We start from the raw sequence: 17,868 nt of genomic DNA on the forward strand, positions 1-17,868 counted from the left end.
CTTTAGGGGACTTCCACAAATTTGGCAAAAATGTCCACTTGGACTCATGGATTAACTGATCAGAGTTTGTTGGTCAGATGTTAAAGGTCAAGGCGACCTCGCATTTGTCTCATTCTTGTGAACGCAATAACTCAAAAAGAAGAAAGCCTTAAAAGAATTTTCTCAAATTTGGCACAGACATCCACTTGGATGCAAGGATGAACTGATTCAACTTTGATGGTCAAAGTTTAAAGATCAAGGTCACTTTGACCTCACACAACATGTTTGTGGCCATAATTCAAGAATTTATCCACTAAAATGTCCCATGAATGTCTAATAGGATAAACTGATTAAGTGACGACATGTTATATCCAAAAGGTCAAAGGTCAGCTTCACTGTGACATCATAATGTTCTGCAAAAACACTTTTCAGGCCATTATTCAACACCATATCTCAGGAACAGAAGATACTTGGTCAGACACTGAATCTTTGGTGTCCACCTTGAAACTGTGCTGATTGTAAAGATCTTCTGTGCTGCCAGGGGGAAGATGTGTGTGTGAAGCATCCACATTTTAGATTATGTCACTTCTTTGCATCAACATTAGAAGCAGCGTTAACTGTCATGGCTACATGTGACTCTGGACAGACATGGATATAAACTCTAACTACAACTTGACTAGTTTGCAGATAAAACCGTGAACCAGTAATTCTGTTTTTTATTTTTTGTTCTATTTAATTTTTTTAAGTTTCAAAAGTTGACAAAAAAGCTGTTAACCTTGATTCTGAGCTCAACCTTTTGCACATGAACTTTATATTCTAGTTTAAACCTTCATTTTGACAAAGTGGTTTTCATAATGGAGGAACTGATTTTTGAAAAAAATCTGAGTAGAGCCGTAGGGGGAAAATTTTCTCATAAGTTTCATCACTTTGCCAGACTTAACAGTCTCTTTCTCTTGCTATGTCCTCACTCTCTTAACATTCACCACTCACTTGTCAGTTCTGAAGCACAGCTTGCCTTAAGTATCTGGATTCAGCGTGTAAGCTCATCTCATTATCCCCGTTTGTGCGTGGACGCACCCGTGTGTGTTTGTGTGCGCTTCATGTATGAGTGTATAACTGACTGTGAGAGTGTGAGTGAGTGATGGGTGTGTAAGCCCCCCTCTCTTGCGCTCTGTTTGAAATAAAGCGACAGATAATCGCAGGGCTCTGGAGAAGCGAGCTCATCTGAGCGCCAATCGATACGGGTGCCATAGCTTCAAAGCAACCCTTCAAAGAGGAGAGAAATAGCCATATGCTCTACGTGCTCTGTGTGTGTGTGTGTGCGTGCGTGTGTGTGTGAGAGAGAGGGATGGCGAGAAAGCCAGAGCGAATGTGTGGGGAAAGAGAGAGAGATAGAGAGATTGCAAGTGAGAGCACAAAAGGAGGAGAGCAAGAGAGTCAGGGAGTCTCTCTGTGCAGATGAAAACAGTTTTCATTTGGTAGCAAACATTATCATATCACAGTTGACATGTGAAGTGCTTGTGATGCAACTGATGTCGCTATTTAAATTGGACAAAATCATTGTTTCGTTAGCTGGTAATCTCCTGATATTATGGCTCTGTCATCTTTTATTCAGCAAACCGGCAGCAGCTGTGGCCTTTGTTGAGAAAGTGGGCTGGGAGGAGACACACACACACACACACACACACACACACACACACACATATACTCTGTCTCACACACATCCACACTGTCAGAGAGAGTTTAAAGAGCGGGAGATAGTATGTGTGTGGTGTGAGTGAGGCACAGAATAGACTATACAGCGTACGGAGAGACAGTGGGAACCGAATGTGTGCAGGAAGGAAAGGAGCGCGAGGATGGGAGAATGACAGAGTGAGAAAGGGAGAAGGAGGTGTATGGAGATGTGTTTGTATGTGAGACTAAGAGAGGGAGAGAGTTCCCCGAAAACATGCTGTGTTTAACACTGCCATCTCACCTTTCTCAAAGTGAAAATGAGAATGTATTTTTGACTCGTCTGTGTAAAAAAAAACAAAAAAAACTTGTCTTGAAATTTGCACGAGTGTGATAGAATATATGTTTCTGCGTGCGTGCAAATGTGTAATTGTATATAGTGTGTGTGTGTGTGCATGTTGTAAGGAAGAGAGTGCACGTGCGTGTGTGTCAGCATATTTAATTAGCTCAGACGAGCAGGTGTGAAACAGTAATTAATGACACAACTGACTGACTTCATTATGTCCACTTCTGGCGCTGGCTGAGGAAAGACACATGCAAACATACTTTACATTTGCAGCATGAGTCTGTATGTACCACTGATGCACGGGTGTATCGGCCGCACATCTGTATCGGCCGATATTCATTTTATTGATTGGCAAATAAGATGGCATTTAGCACCATCTCGAGACTTCCAGCATCATTTGGGATGAACAGCTCAATAATTTGAGATGCAGCTCAGTTTTTCTAGTCATATATCTGTAATAAACATTTTGTGTTGGTTAGGTGCCTATTCAAATTTCAAATGTTTAGAATCTATAAGAGCTTATATGATAGCCATTCCCATGCTCATTTATGTCTTATACACCGATCAGCCAAAACATTTAAACCATTGGCAGGTGAAGTAAATAGCATTGGTCATCTTGTTACAATGCAGTGCTCTACTGGGAAACCTAGCATTCATGTGGATGCCACATGAAACGCACCACCCACCCAAACACCACTGGGGACCAAGCAAACCCCCTCATGACAACATCACTCCCCAATGGCAGTGGCCCCCCCAGCAGGACAATGTGTCATGCCACACCGCAAAAACTGCTCAGGAATGACCCGGAGGTACATGACAAAGAGATTAAGGCCTCGACCCGGCCTGCAAATTCCCCAGATCCAAATCTGATTGAGCATCCTTGGGACATACTGGTACGTCATCTCGCAACCCACAGGACTTGGAGGATCTGCCATGAAGACCCTGGTGCCAGACACCACAGGGCATCCCCAGACTTCTTGTGTCCATACCTTGACGTGTCAGAGCTATGTCCAATCCGTAGAGGCCCCACAGTGAATGGGCAGTATGCCTGGGGTATTGGCACTTTCCTCAGATGATCAGTCGGATTGGGAACTAGGGAATTTGGGGGCCACATCGATGCCTTGAGCTCTTTGTCACGTTCCTTGGACCATTCCTGAGCAGTTTTTGTGGTGTGGCATGGCGCATTGTCCTGCTGGGGGAGCCACTGCCATCTGGGAGTGTTGTTGCCATGAGGGGGTTTGCTTGGTCTGCAACAGTGTTTGGGTGAGTTGAGCGTGTCAAGTAGCATCCACATATATGCCGGGACCCAAGGCTTCCCAGCAGAACACTGCAGTGTAACAAGATAATCAATGTTATTCATTTCACCTGTCAGTGGTTTTAATGTTTTGGCTGATCGGTGTATGTTGTTGCAGCAATTTCTTGGGTTGATACCATTTGTTACACAGTATGGATGCTAAATTTAAGCATGTTTAATGATAAAAATGGTAAAAAAAAGTCCCTTCAAATGACCACATTAAGACACCAAGGCTTTGAGGAACACCATAGAAAAATCCATGCTGTGATTTGGTATTAAAAACTTCAGATATTTTGTGATTTCTGTAAGAATTGCAATTTTTAGCATTTGGATGGCGAGCACTCCTGTTCTGGAAACTGCTGAGAAACACCCTTATTGTCAATATTCCTATGAAAGGCAAACACCCTCTGACTGCCCAAGGTTTCTAGTTTGTGGCTTTAAAGTTTCATGAGGCTACGATTATCCTAGAGGTCACTAGAGGTCATCCTAGAGGTTTTTTTATGCAGTAATGTCTGTTTCAGAAAAGAATGTTCTCACTACAATGAAATGGCTGCTATGGGGCCTAACATCATCAAATGTGGATAAAATTGGGCTCTTTGAATTCTCAAGAGTCACAGCTATCCAGTCAGTCCAATTTATGCAATTCCAACACTGTTTAGGAAACCCAGTATGTAGAAATATTCAAATACAACAGGCAAAAATAGCACATTTGTATTGCTTGGAAGATCTGCACAGTTTGTGATCAAACCTACATAGTAGTAGCATACAGTGAGAATGTCTGTTAAGGGGAGACTTATGGGTACCCACAGAATCCATTTTTATGTAGATATCTTGAGGTGAGAGGTCAAGGACCTCTGTGAAAATGGCCATGCTGATTTTCCCTCACCAAAATTCAATCTAAAATGTGAGCGTTATTTAGCCCCCTTCCTGAGAAATTAGCATAACATGGTTCCTACCAGTGGATTCCTAAGATCTTCTAGTTTCATATGATACCAGTATCATGTAGCTTCCAAACTCAGCCCTTTAAACAAATAACTGCCTCAAAAGCCTTTTTACTAAATATAATATATATAACAATTCATTCTCTAAGAATGTTTTTATATTGCTGTGTAAACATTAACACATTTCTGTTTCAACTGTATTTATTAAAATGTCTTGACAAAAACTATGTTTTACAAGATTACAATGAACACACCCAATACTCATTTTTACTGAATAGAGCTTGAATGCATCATACCATACAGTAACTCAGTGCAACCTCCGTCAGCAGTTAGTTGCAGACGCTGGCTGCTTAGAACTAACGTTGACTACTTCTCCTCCTGCTGGTTCAGGGGAAATCAGGAAAACAACCACAATTGAGACATCAATAGTGAGTTTACTGTGCCCTTTCATTCTAAACGCATCCAGTAGAAGATCTCTGTCCATCCCAAACACGTTTCCTTTTGTCCCTGGGACAATGGCTACTACAAGCCATCTCTCACACAATGGTGAGATCACAGAGCCCATTTGCCAAACAAACATTATATTTATCTTGTACCTGCTCATTAATATGAGTTTGTGCCTGTTAGCCCTGCTTTTTAGAAAAAAACTGACATCATACAACAGAAAAAAATCGACCACTGCCATCAGTGAATGCCATCTTATCTGCTGATAGGCTGATAGCAGTCAACAAGGAGAATATCTGCCGATATTGATGTTCATCCAAAAAACTGGTGCATCCCTTTTTTCCCTGATAATGCTACATTGTGAATAACAAATCAGTGTTGATATCAGTAGGAGAAGAGCAAGTTAACGTTAGCTGTTAGCTAGTCTGAGTGGGTGGAAGTTCGCTGCAAAGATCAGCCTCTCATTGGGCGGAACGAGCCACCCACTGAAGTCCCACCCTACCACCTCCGGTTGCAGTTTTCAACACGTCCTTTACTTTTGCGGTGTTTGATCTTGCGGGGATGTAGCCATTTTTCTGCCATGGTTCATGTCCTGTAGGCGATATTTTTGTGGGCGTGTTACACCAAATCCTGTTTCCCCCCAGCAATATTTTTGCAGCGCACCGTTGCTGTGGCGCTGCCAAGAACGATTGTGATTGTTTGAAAGAAATACAAGCAGCCGGGGCGTTTTTTTCTCCAATCTTAAAGTGAGAGTCGGCCCAGCCAGACCTTTCTTTTCTTGAGAAAGGTCTGGCGAGCGAGACTAGCTGTTAGCAGGCGGTAGCTGGAGCTCAATCGTGGATGTATTAAGAGAACTGAATACAGTATTGGCAGTGGGGTCCTGTTCATTCCCATGAAAGTTGCTCAGTGGCCGTTGAAGCCAAAATGGTTTAACTGCCGTGTTTAAAATTACCTGGATGATTTTTGCAACTACAGCCGCACTGTGTGGCCCATAGGGCATTCACACTAGAGAGTTACAGGAGCCGAGCGCGGCCGAGCTGAACATCTGCTGCAGTTGCAATGCTGTAACATCTGCAGCTAACTACTGGTATAGCACTTGCTAACTTGAATATGGATAAAATGATTTAATCTTGTGACTCCTCTAGACTTTCTCCCCATTTCCTACTCTCTGTCAGTGTTGAATATCCTCTTTGTGAAACAAATCATTGTTGTGACACTAAAAAAATTGTATCCACTGATTTACAGACGTCACTTTCCCATTGTAAGTCAAAGGGAAAAAGCCTTTATGTGCTGCAGGGTGTCATGTAACGGATCCTGGAAATTGCAGTACCATTGTTTAGCCACTATGAAAATTAGTGTGAAAGCCTGGTGCACTTCCTGGGGACCTGAACTCAGTGCTGACAAAAGTTTGATGCAAAAGTGAGTTGCATGATGCATTCAAAGTCTACTCAGTAAAAATTAGTATTCGGCAAAAGTAAATTATAACGTTCTCATGATATATTATGAATGTAATCTTGTAAAATTCAGTTTTTGACAAGAACCTTGAATAAATTGAAGAAAGAAGAAATTTGTTGCTATTTTTTTGCAGCAATACAAAATAGATATTAGAGAGGGAATGATGGTATATATAGTAATAAGGTTTATGAAGCAGTTTTTAAAAAAATTATGTGAAAAAGGGTTATTTTAAAGGTTTCATAAATGTGTATGAATGAATTTTTCCTCATTTAAAGGTAGCGTAATGAAGCGCTGAATGACTTTTAAACTGATAAGTTATTCTTTTATAATGAAGATTTCTTTGTTTCCCTGGAACAAAGAGTAGAATAAATTACAACAAAAACAAAACAAACAACAACAAAAACATAGGTATCAGCTATTGGCCAAATTGTTACTTTGAACATTGGTAATGGCCCAGAATTTCACAGTGGGTGCATCCCTAGTATATACCTTTGTGTGTGTGTGTGTGTGTGTGTGTGAGAGAGAGAGAGAGAGAGAGAGAGAGAGAGAGAGAAAGAGAGAGATAGAGGGTATGTTTCACACGCTTTACTACAAAATAGTAGAGCGACAGCGGTGAGTAGAGTGAGTGGACACAATCATCACACACGCCACTGTTCGGCCACTCAAACACTCATTTAGTTTGCAAATGGACTCATTACTAATGAATCACAAGCTGCTTTAGAGCAGGCTGAGCACACAGTAATGGTTTGGCCATCCTCCAGAATGCACACACTACAACCCTCACACACACACACACACACACACACACACACTGACAGAGATTGAGAGCGAGTGTCCAAAAGCCCCAATTACCTTCACATCCAATGTAAGAGAACAACCTAGAGAGCTAATTACAAGTCCCACACATGTAGATGGGAAAACACACACACACACATTCAGGCAGAAAATATGTCACCAGTAATAGCATTCTTCTTGTTTTTGTCTGTGATTGTTAGTGTTTACAACAAGCTCATTATGGGAAATATGGCCGTGTCGTCGTATTATTACCATAAGTCATGATTACAACCCTCGAGCCCAACCGTCTTTATTGAATCGTCAATAAGGCCGTGTAATTGAGTAATTCCAGTTTTAGCCAGATTGATTTACACTTCAGTCCTCTGACGGGGGTTGAATGAGATCAAATGATATTAGATGCCTCCAAATGTGCCATCTTGTCATTCAGTAAGTGGAATAAATATGTTTTTTATTTATCATTCAAGTACTATCAATCTTCTTCCTCATGGTGGTGTGCCAAGACATAAATAGTGCTGATTCTCTGTCTCTCTGGTGAGTGAGTGAGATGGCACTGATTGGACGAAGTAATTGGACCTAATGAATATGTCAACTGCCTGTTTCTTTCTCTCTCCATTAAACACAACTGGATTAGATTTACTGTGCTTACTCTAACAACTTAAAGACTCCATCAGTAGGCTACTTTCTACATGCGCGCACTCTCTCTCACACACACACACACACACACACACACACACACACACATACACATACATTGACACACAGATTGGCTTAGCTCAGTAGATCAATGGCCTCTTGGTCAATGTCTCCTTCGGGAGGGTAATCTATCTGCTCCTCACTAATGAAACACTCTGATTGCTGTGTGTGTGTGTGTGTGTGTGTGTGTGTGTGTGTCTGTTTAAATGTCCTTGTGCATTCATGGGTATCAGATTGTGTCTGGTGTATATGAATATGGTGTCATGTTGTTTGTTCTTAGGTTAATTACAGGCTTTATGTAAGCCAGACATGTACACACCACAGTAACTGTATGGATGTTATCTTGGCAAATCTTATTATACAAAATCATGTCAAATGCTGAAATAACAGCTTTAGGTAGTATTAAGATTCTCTATGACGCCCCTGAATGGTTGCTGGTGGCACAGATGTGTAAGTTTGTCTCATTTAGCTGCCACTTTTTAAAAACTTTATCAACACTTTATATTTTTAACACACTGTTTTCTCTCAGCACCTTTTTTCAAAATAGTTTTACCAGAGTATCTTTATTCTTAGGACCAAATTTTATTTGACAAGTGAGAAACTTGCTGCTGTTGTCTCTCTTTGGTGTCAAAGAATGTTTGGTTCATACCTCAGTTTAGGAATCATGGTTCAGTGTGAGTTTGGTACAGCATTAAAAAAAAACAAAAAAACAAATGCATTATGTTTCTCACAGTATTACAAATGTCAGACACAGACAAAATCTTCCTGCTGGGCACTGAGGTAACATTTAACCCACTGGCAACTTTGGTACAGTATTTCCATTACAAAAATAAGGATCATGAAACTATGAAAATGAAACTGAAAATACTAAAATACACAGAACCATTATTTTAAAAAAAAAAAGTACAGTAGTAGGAGTGTTTCATTTCGTTTCACCTTGGCTATTTAAACATTCAAAGCACTCAAACATTTATCATCTCAGTCATCTGCACATCTGGGTGATGCAGTAGTATTTGCAATAGCAGACCAGGAACCTGCAGGTGTGCCTCCCACTCTTGTTGTACTAACCTCAGGACATGTTGCTAACAGTGTTTATTTAATTGTAAAATTAGAGTTTGCTTTCATGCTTTGTTTCGGCTTGATAGTTTTCAGTATGGCGGCTGGCTCACAGCCTTTCTCATTTTATAGCTAACACTAAAATATGTTCCTGGAAACATTTGAGGTGAGAAATAGGCAATGCTTTAACAGAATACTGCTTTATATTTGATCAGCGCTACCTAGTTTGACACGTTGGGTTAGAGGGTCTTTGGCTCTGATTGGTTGTTTTCCCTCAGGTGTGGTGCATTCTTTCAAATGCCATTAGATGAACTACAGGGAGGAGGAACAGGATCTGTTGCATGTAATGTGTGGATGCAGTGACAATTTCAGCAAACATGAAAAGTTATTTTTGTAAATGATACCAATCATAGCTTTCAGGTAGCATACTAAAAGCACTTTGATTCTTTCCCCTTTTCGTGTCCTCTCTGTTGTTCATATAAAAAGTGACAGGTAAAGTTGTGTAAAGAGCAAAAAAAGTGAGACAGAGAGAGTTCAAACCCTGGTAGCTTCCTCACCTGTGCACAGCAGGCCAGCCACAGTTTAAAATGGGTGTGAATTTTGGTTTTAGAAAGTAACCAAAATAGTTTGACACCACTTTATCTGACATTGAGAACATGGTGGGGGGTGGGGAATTTTAGAAAGCTATTCAACCATCCGACAAGCACTTCTGACGGAGCAAACTGGCAGCTTAAGGGTGTTTGCATCATCCAAGGCCGCATGTATTACAGCCAGGGGAGCGTAGCAGTGTGAAGTACAGTAGGTCACTGGTTGGCAAGAGAAGACAGAAAGGAACAACACCCAACAAACCAGTACGATCTCCCCACTTCCTGCTCCGCACTACTGGGGTCTGATAAAGTCTGGAGCTGCAGAGGGAAGGGAGGAGAGGAATAAATATTGTACAAGTTCCAGAGACTCAGCAAATCCATGAGGGCTATTTCTAGATTTTTTTTCTCTTTGTTTATTTAAACTCTGCAAGTTCTCTCTTAAACAGCCTCCTCAAACGCAGATTTAAGAGCAGCCTCTTTTATGATTTGTTTTCGAATGATGCAACTGTCAAATGGTATTCAGCGCAGCAGAAACTGCCTCACTTTGCTTCCTCGTGTAGATCCACTTCACATTCTCAGTCAAAGCTGTCAAAACCCACCTGCGCTGGAAAATTAGAATCATGATCATTTCATGTATTTTTATTCGAGAATAAATTAGTGATCTCACAGCCTGGTTGTAATTTAGTGATGATTTTCTGAAATTAATCTCCAAACTGAGCTCAAGTCATTTGCATTTGTTGCATTTGATTGTGTGACTACTGTAATTTCACACCTTCCCATCAGAGAATGTTGAATTTATTTTTGGGGAGTCTAAATCTGTGGACAGTGGTGGGGAGGGTAAACAAAAACAGTACTCAAGTAAAAGTATTGTGTCTTTAGTATCATATTGTCTCATAACAATAAGAGTAAGAAAGTATCTCAGAAAAAAAACTACTCAAGTGGTGAGTAACTTCATTAGCTGTGATTAATTGCATCAGTATAATAAATGCAAATAGGTCCTCAACGGGTAATAAGAAATGTTAAGTGCACATTAAAGTGCCATATCCAGAACCAAAATATGTGTTGTCTATGCTGAATTCTTGAGGGTTGAGATGTTTTGGGCAGACAAAGTAGGCGGTGCATAATATGACTGTTGTTTCTTGTCATTTCAAAGACAAGTGGATGCTGAACCAGATATGTCAACCCAGTTGCCAGAAAAAAATGTTGGCACTGTTTCTTTCTGCAACCCATGGATATGTTACATTTGTATGTTTTTATGTAGAGGATACGGTGAGACTTTATGTTTCAACAACACTGTGGTTAACATTCTGTTGGTTATGGTTAGGAAGAAATCAAGATTTGGTTTTAAAATACCTTGTTTTGGTGGCACAATCCCAGTAGGCAATGCAGTGAAGTATCTAAAAAAATATTCTAAAAAAAGAAGCATTTCATGATACTATCCCAGCAACAAACACAGCACTGTCTTGGTAAAAAACAACCTCTCTTCGTGGCACTACCCCAGCTAGTAATGCAGGGATGTCTTAATAAAAATCAGCTGCTTTTTGTGGCACTTCCACGACAGGAGACACAGCTATGCCTCCGTAAAAAAACAAACAAACAAAGAAACAGAAATGCATTTTATGTCACTAACCTGGCAGGAAACACAGCAATGTCTTCGTCAAAAACAACCGCTTTTCCCAGCACAACCCTAGCTGGTAATACAGTGATGTCTCGGCAAGAAACAACCACTTCTTGTCGCACAATCCCAGCAGGAAATGCAGCGATGTCTCTGTAAAAAATGTCTTGGTAAAAAAACAACAACCACTTTTTGTGTCAGTACCCCAGCTGGAAATGCAGCGATGTCTTCATAAAAATCTGCTCCTTTTGATGGCACTTCCCTGGCAGGAAACAGCAATGTCTTGGTCACAACCCCAGCTGGAAATGAAGGGATGTCCTGATAAGACACAATTCATTTTTGTGGCGCTATCCCCAGTGGAAACAACGTGATGAGTCACTAAAAAACAACCACATTTGGTGGCCAGAAAGCCGCTGGAAATGCAGCAGTGATTAACTACAAAACAATCTGATTTGTTGGTTGCTGGTCTCGAACAGTGGTCTGCAGCTTGGCAGGTGTCACACCAACCACTATCCCCACCACCTCCTGATGACAGAGTCAGCTCACGTACTACATCACTTTAGAAATGTTGATATGATACATAAGAAGCACGCAGATGTAACATAACTAGTTTGCAGAAAAATTCAATGCCAACATTTTCTTATGACGACTGGACTGGGGGTGTGCATGTGCCTCTTCTAAGCGAGACGGAGGCGTTTCTTTTTCTGCCATGTTCTTTAACTGTGGTCAGTTGAAGGGGGGTTGTGGAGTGGGCAGGGCAACTCCTCTGTTCCATCTGCCTTGCTATGATTGGCTAGTAGTGTAAAGTAAGAGTTAAAAGTATTTGGCAAAACAACTAGGGCTACTCTTAGAAGTACATTTTATTAAAAAAAAAAGAAAATACTCAAGTACATGTAATGGAGTAGATGTAATACATTACTACCCACCTGGTCTTCGGAGGAATGCTTGGCAATTGTATTTTAGGAATTTGAATCTGTGTAATTGCTGAACAGTTTGTGGAACAAAGAGATGCCTACAGCCTGTATAGTGATAAAGTGATACTTCTGTGAGCAAAGAGGGAAAGACATTGCAGATAAATGCACAACAGGCCTGCTTGTAAGATGAAATCCACTCTCACACTTTGAAATCTCTTTTGTTTTACCTCACACATTTCTCCTGTGAAGTGTCTTGGAAAGTTGTTGTTCTGCAGCTGTACCCTATGGTAATCTAATTTCAATCTTTTTCCCCCTCTCTTTCCCTCTCGTTCCTCCCTCTCTCCTCTATCTCTCCCCCTTTTTTGCTCCTTCTCTTTGCAGTTTGACGTGTTGAAGTGCTTCTTAAGGTAAGAGAGAGTCTCATTTTGTGTTTTCCTTCTCTTGTACTTTCTTCCTCTGATTTTCAACCCATAAAACACAGCACGCCATCAGCACTTGGCACAGTGTGTGTATCACGAAACAATCTGCGTCCTCAAAATTTATTTGGCTCAGGATCCTGCTCGCTGAAACACAATATCATTGTGTTAAGATAACAAAGAGACACTCTGGGTAACACTCCCACTGCACTCCCCGGGTAAAGCCATGATCAGAAATGCACAGAATCTGCAGCCAGTAGGACGCTAATATAGAGATTATACAGCATGTGTGATACATTTACAGCCTTCCATTAGCTAATAAATGCTTTTAATCAATAGAATATATCATAAGCGCTGTGTAGTCATTCTGTGCAGTACACACAAAGAGTAATAATATACAGTAAATCCTCTTCCAAGCTGTCTTGCAACTGAATCTGCCTGTCACAAGCTGTTAGTCATAACTGGGTCTGTCTGCAAAAAAACCCTGCCTTATAGTTTTTTAAAAGGCAAGGCCACTGTTATTGTTTATTTATGGATTTCAGGTTTCAGCCTTAGTATATCTCAAACTTATTACTTCCAGACTGGGTTGCTCTGTAATAATATCACCAGACTCACAATACTTCTCAAAAGAAAATTAAATGTGCAACAGTGCCATACAACTGGGCCTGACCCTGTGGTTGAGCATACAGGGTGTGTGTGTGTGTGTGTGTGTGTGTGTGTGTGTGTGTGTGTGTGTGCATGTAATGTCACTGTATCAGTGTGAGGATGGGCCAACCGCATGGTGTGCATGCAGTCCAGTTGAAAACCTTGTATCTCCAAACATATTTTGTTTGTAAATGGTTTCATTTTAGGGCTCAGTAGTTGAGTTTATCTAAGATGCTGTGAAAAACATTTCAGAATCCCTAATTTGTAATATTTTCTCTATGGATCCTCAAAATACAGTAGTGCTGCAATTCAAGATCGTGTATAGTTTCTTCATATGATTGTAGTTGACAAATATGAAAAAAAATATATTGTAGTTAGTTGATAAAATAATAATTTTAAAAATAATCAAAAATAATTTTTGATAAAATAAAATAAAGTTGATATAAAGTTTTTAAATGCTCTACACACCCATGATATATGGAGCCCCAAAACTGACATAGTAGAAGGCAAGTCAAAAATATATCTGCATATAAGGGATGGGGGAAAAGCCGATACAGCATAATATCGCGATATTTTGTGTGGCGATATTGTATCAATACAGGGACGCCAAGTATCTATCTTTTAATATATACATTATTAATGTTTGCAAATACTTACATTAATACAACTTCTGGCACGAGACTAATAAAATCAATTGCCTTTTCGGTCCACTAGATGGTGCTGATGTGTTTCTCCTGTTGAGATCAGCAGAGGTCTCAGTCGGCTGCATTTGGCGGGAAGTTCACCAAAACAAAGATGGAGGCACTGGAGAAAGAAATCAGAAATGCGCAGTTAGCATTTAAATCGAACATCTGGACTTATTCTGGATTTTTTTCCACAGAAGGAAAGGAGGATTTGGGTATGACACATGTTCTTTGCAAGCAGTGTCATAAGAGAATAAAATACTCTGGGAATTCTACGAACATGAGGGCTCACCTCACACTCCACCATCCAGGGATAGCGTTAGCCACTGATGGCCTAGCAATCGCTAAACCTGCTCTGCAAATCTATCACCGAACTCTGAGAGAGCTAAGAAAATAATCCAGTCCATCGCCTACTTAATGAGCAAATATCTGCGTCCGTACAGCGTTGTTGAAAACAATGGCTTTTGTTACATGCTAAAAACACTGGAACCTAGGTATGTGACTTCGTCACAACATTTTTGCGCTGATGATGAACAGACTGAAAATTTTATCTTATGAGGTAAAACTGATGACCTCACTTAGTCTTGGATAACTCCCAGACCCAACGACACTAAGAATAAATGGCCTAGAAGCAACTATGGACTGCACTGATTATCGCTGGGATGGTTAATTTCCTGAAATAACCATAAAATGTTGCTACAACAATATAAAAAAACAAAACAAATTGTCTCAAAGAGGTTGTTAAACATTTCACCCTGCATTTGAATATGAAGTACTGCCACGCTGTGATACTGTAATCATTGTTGAATCTTATCCAAGTCACCCACACCTACCTTAGAACTGAGGACTAGTAGAGAGGGATGCCAATCCTCCAAACAAGTTAAGACATAAAAAGCACCAAAACTGTAGCTACAAGGTTTGTACCAAACACATGCCATGTCAGCGTGCCCCTTAGTGTTTGTTTGCTTTGGTGCCCAAGGTTGTGCGTCAGATTTTTTAAATTTCTCTCATATCTGTGTGTTTGTCAGCAAGTGTATGCTTGTGTGTGTGAGGGCATGTGTCTACATCTTAGTGTCTGTCTCCCTCCTTGTGTGTGTCTGGTTCCCAGTGTGTGGAGTGGGCTCTGTTGGGACTGTGTAGAGCCTCATTAGTGGCTAAGGTTTGGCTGGCCCACTGCTACTGGAGACTCAGGGGCACAAAGTCATATGTTACTCTACTGCTGGCCCATCTGCCACATTGGCTCTCACTTGAGACTCTTAGTTTTGTTTCCTTTTCTGTGTACATGCATCCTTGTAAGCACAGAGTGACTGCAGGTCCTTGAAATATCTTAAATTAAACTTTATAAATATTAGGCCTCAAAAGTCATTAAATACTATGAAACATGAATTTGTGAGGTCTTAATCACCACATATATTTCATTTTGTTTTACTTACATCTTTTAATTCTATTTTGTCAAAATGAGTCAGGCTCCTCTGGTAAAAGGTCAAATTTCTGATGTTACAAATCTAAAAACTTACCAATGAAAATAACACTGTATTTTTATTCCTCCACGTCAGTGGCAGCTGTGGCCGAAGGCCTTATGTTCTCAAGTTGTCCATACTTACATACGTACATGCATGCAACCATGTGTCCCATTTTTGTGAATGCAATATCTCAAGAATGCCTTGAGCAGATGTCTTCAAATTTTGGCACAAACATCTACTTGGATTCAATGATGAACTGATTAGAATTTGGTGGTCATAGGTCAAGGTCAATGTGACCTCATGTCTGTCTCATTCTCATTAAAGAAGCTATATGTAAGAAATCTAAAGCAAATAGTCGTAAAATCATCCTAATATGTCACAGAGACTAAGGAATAATGTTCATATAACATACTGATCTCACCGACAACAATAGTACAGCCAGAATATTTGCATTTAAAAAATTTTTTTACAGTCTGCAAATCATGTTTATGTTCTGAATGTGTGTTTTGGCCTGTTGCGCCACCCACCCCGCCGTCTACCAGTCACGCAGTCAGTAGAGTCTCAGCATCAGTTACAGTTACGACTGAGCTACAGCAGCACGGCAAGCAGCATTACGCAGTGTCCCGGTACATAGCATTAGCAGCCGGCTCCTCCTCAGCTGTATCCCGGCAGCAGCGTTAGCAGCAGAGAAGCCGGACTTGCTCCACCGGTCTGCTGGAAAACAGAAGATCAGGGACGCGGCAACATGGCCCTGCCACGGCAGCCGCCCGTAGGCAAACAAATGTGTTTTGGCCACATTCTTACATACAGCGCCTTTAACTTGAAATCTCAGGAATGCCTTGAGAGTATTTCTTTGAATTTGGCACATGTGTCCACTTGGACTCAAGGAAAAGCTGACTAGACTTTGGTGGTCAAAGGTTAAAGGTCAAGGTCACTGTGACCTAGTTCTCATTCTCATGACCACAATATCTTAAGAACACTTTGAGGGAATTTTATCAAATTTGGCACAAACATCAACTTGGAGCCAATGATAAATTTGGTCATCAAATGTAAATGTGACCTCACAAAATATGTTTTTGCCCATAACTTAAGTATTCTTAGCCTTATTGTGACAAAATTTCACTCAAATGTCTAACAGAAAAAAAAATATGATATTTTGTAACCAAAAGGTCAAAGGTCAACCTCACTGTGACATCACAGTGTTCTGCAGAAACACTTTTCTGGTCATTACTCAGCATCATATCTCAGGAACAGAAGGGGAGACATTTGATCAGATACTTAACTGGTGACACTCATCCTGACACTGATCTTGGGTGCCCACCTGTACTGATTGTATAGATCTTCTGTGTTACTGGGTTGAAGATGTATGTGAAGCATCCATGTTTTTGGAATATGTAGCTTCTTTGAAGCAACATCCATATTTAAAGTATTGTCTACTGTCATGGCTTAATACGAGCCTGGACAAACATGGATGTAAACTGTAACTGCAACTTGACTGCTTTGTGGAGGCATACAACCCTGATGTGGTAATTCTAGTCTAGTCTACAGAAAACCTACCTCTGCACCAAGCGACAACCTCCAGGACTGAAAAATTAAGCCAATGACTAAGTGCCAAAAACTGCACTTCCCCTAATAGCCACTTGAGACTGGCTCCGGAAGCGAGTCGATCCCCATAGACCCCCATGTTAAAATGCCCAACATTACAGCAGAAATAAGCATGTTTACAGCCTGGTACAAAAAAATGTACCAGAATTATTATATAACTTACCTGTTCACATTTTATTAAGGGCTTTAATTTACACTTAATTAAGGGCCGGTGACTTTGACTCACTGGTTGTCTGCAGGGCATCATCACATACTGTAAAACAGATCCATCTTTAGCATCCACAGCCCCACCCTCTTATCCAAATATAGTCACTTCTAGCTCCAAAAAAACAAGATAGCAACCGCTAAAATGCTGAACTGGAGGCTTCAAAACAAGAATCTACAAACCACTGGATGATGTCATGGTAGCTATGTCCATTGTTTTATCCAGTCTTTGCTCTGCACAGAACCACACATTCTACTTATCTTCATACTTACCTGTAATTCTTGAATAAGAAAAAGATTTATTTTTTCAAAAGTCGATCTTAGATTTGGTTACAATTTATCTTGAGAGGGTCTTAAAAAGCATTAAATTTAAGTGTCGGATACCTGCAGACACTCTGTTAGCAGTGGTGGAGGGTTACTAAGTACATTTACTCAAGTATTGCACACAGTTATGAGGTAATTGTTGTACAACCTTGGCCACCAAAGCAAACAGATAGAGATATTGTTATTTAAAGTACATTAACTTCTGCCAGGAGCTGTGCTACAGCCACTGGTGCAACTCTCCCACGCACCCCGGGGAGGCATGCTTCACAGTGTAAAAACCTGCTATAGATTAAACTTGCAAGTATATAAAGCAGGTCGTTAGCCCCACCTTGACCAACTATTGTTTAAAAAATGGCTGGCTAGATACATTGATATATAGACGTGGATAGGCAGAATGACCCCTGCATGAACTGGTCGAGTGCACAGTGTCACTCTATGTGTACAACCAGCTCTAAACAACTTAAGTTGTGTAATGTGTTGTGTTCGTGATAAAACTGGTTTAAAGCCTTAGCTTTAATAGCTCCGCTCAGCATGAGAAAGGTTAATTATCACATCCTGTTACAGACAGACAGGACACCTCCTCCTGTCAAGCGCACACACACACTTACACTCTGAAGCACACAAACAAGCAGACCATCAAACAAACTGTGTGTGTGTGTATGTGTGTGTGTACCTGTCATATAAAGATGTAATCTAGCATCTGTTTGTCCTCGTTTGCCTCATCACTCGATTGAGGCC

General features: G+C 40.6%; 1 protein-coding gene across 15 annotated transcripts in view; it reads left to right on the plus strand.

Annotated features, from left to right (window-relative positions):
• The window catches only part of ptprdb (protein tyrosine phosphatase receptor type Db), a 221,123-nt gene that overhangs the window by 29,820 nt on the left and 173,435 nt on the right, over positions 1-17,868 (plus strand). For all 15 annotated transcript variants that reach the window (XM_033624615.2, XM_033624637.2, XM_078164858.1 and 12 more), the window contains exon 3: positions 12,172-12,197. The gene's annotated coding sequence lies outside the window, so the exon portion shown is untranslated. The remainder of the gene's footprint in view (positions 1-12,171; positions 12,198-17,868) is intronic.

Source organism: Epinephelus lanceolatus, chromosome 3 (assembly GCF_041903045.1).
Source record: "Epinephelus lanceolatus isolate andai-2023 chromosome 3, ASM4190304v1, whole genome shotgun sequence".
Lineage (NCBI taxonomy): Eukaryota > Metazoa > Chordata > Actinopteri > Perciformes > Serranidae > Epinephelus > Epinephelus lanceolatus.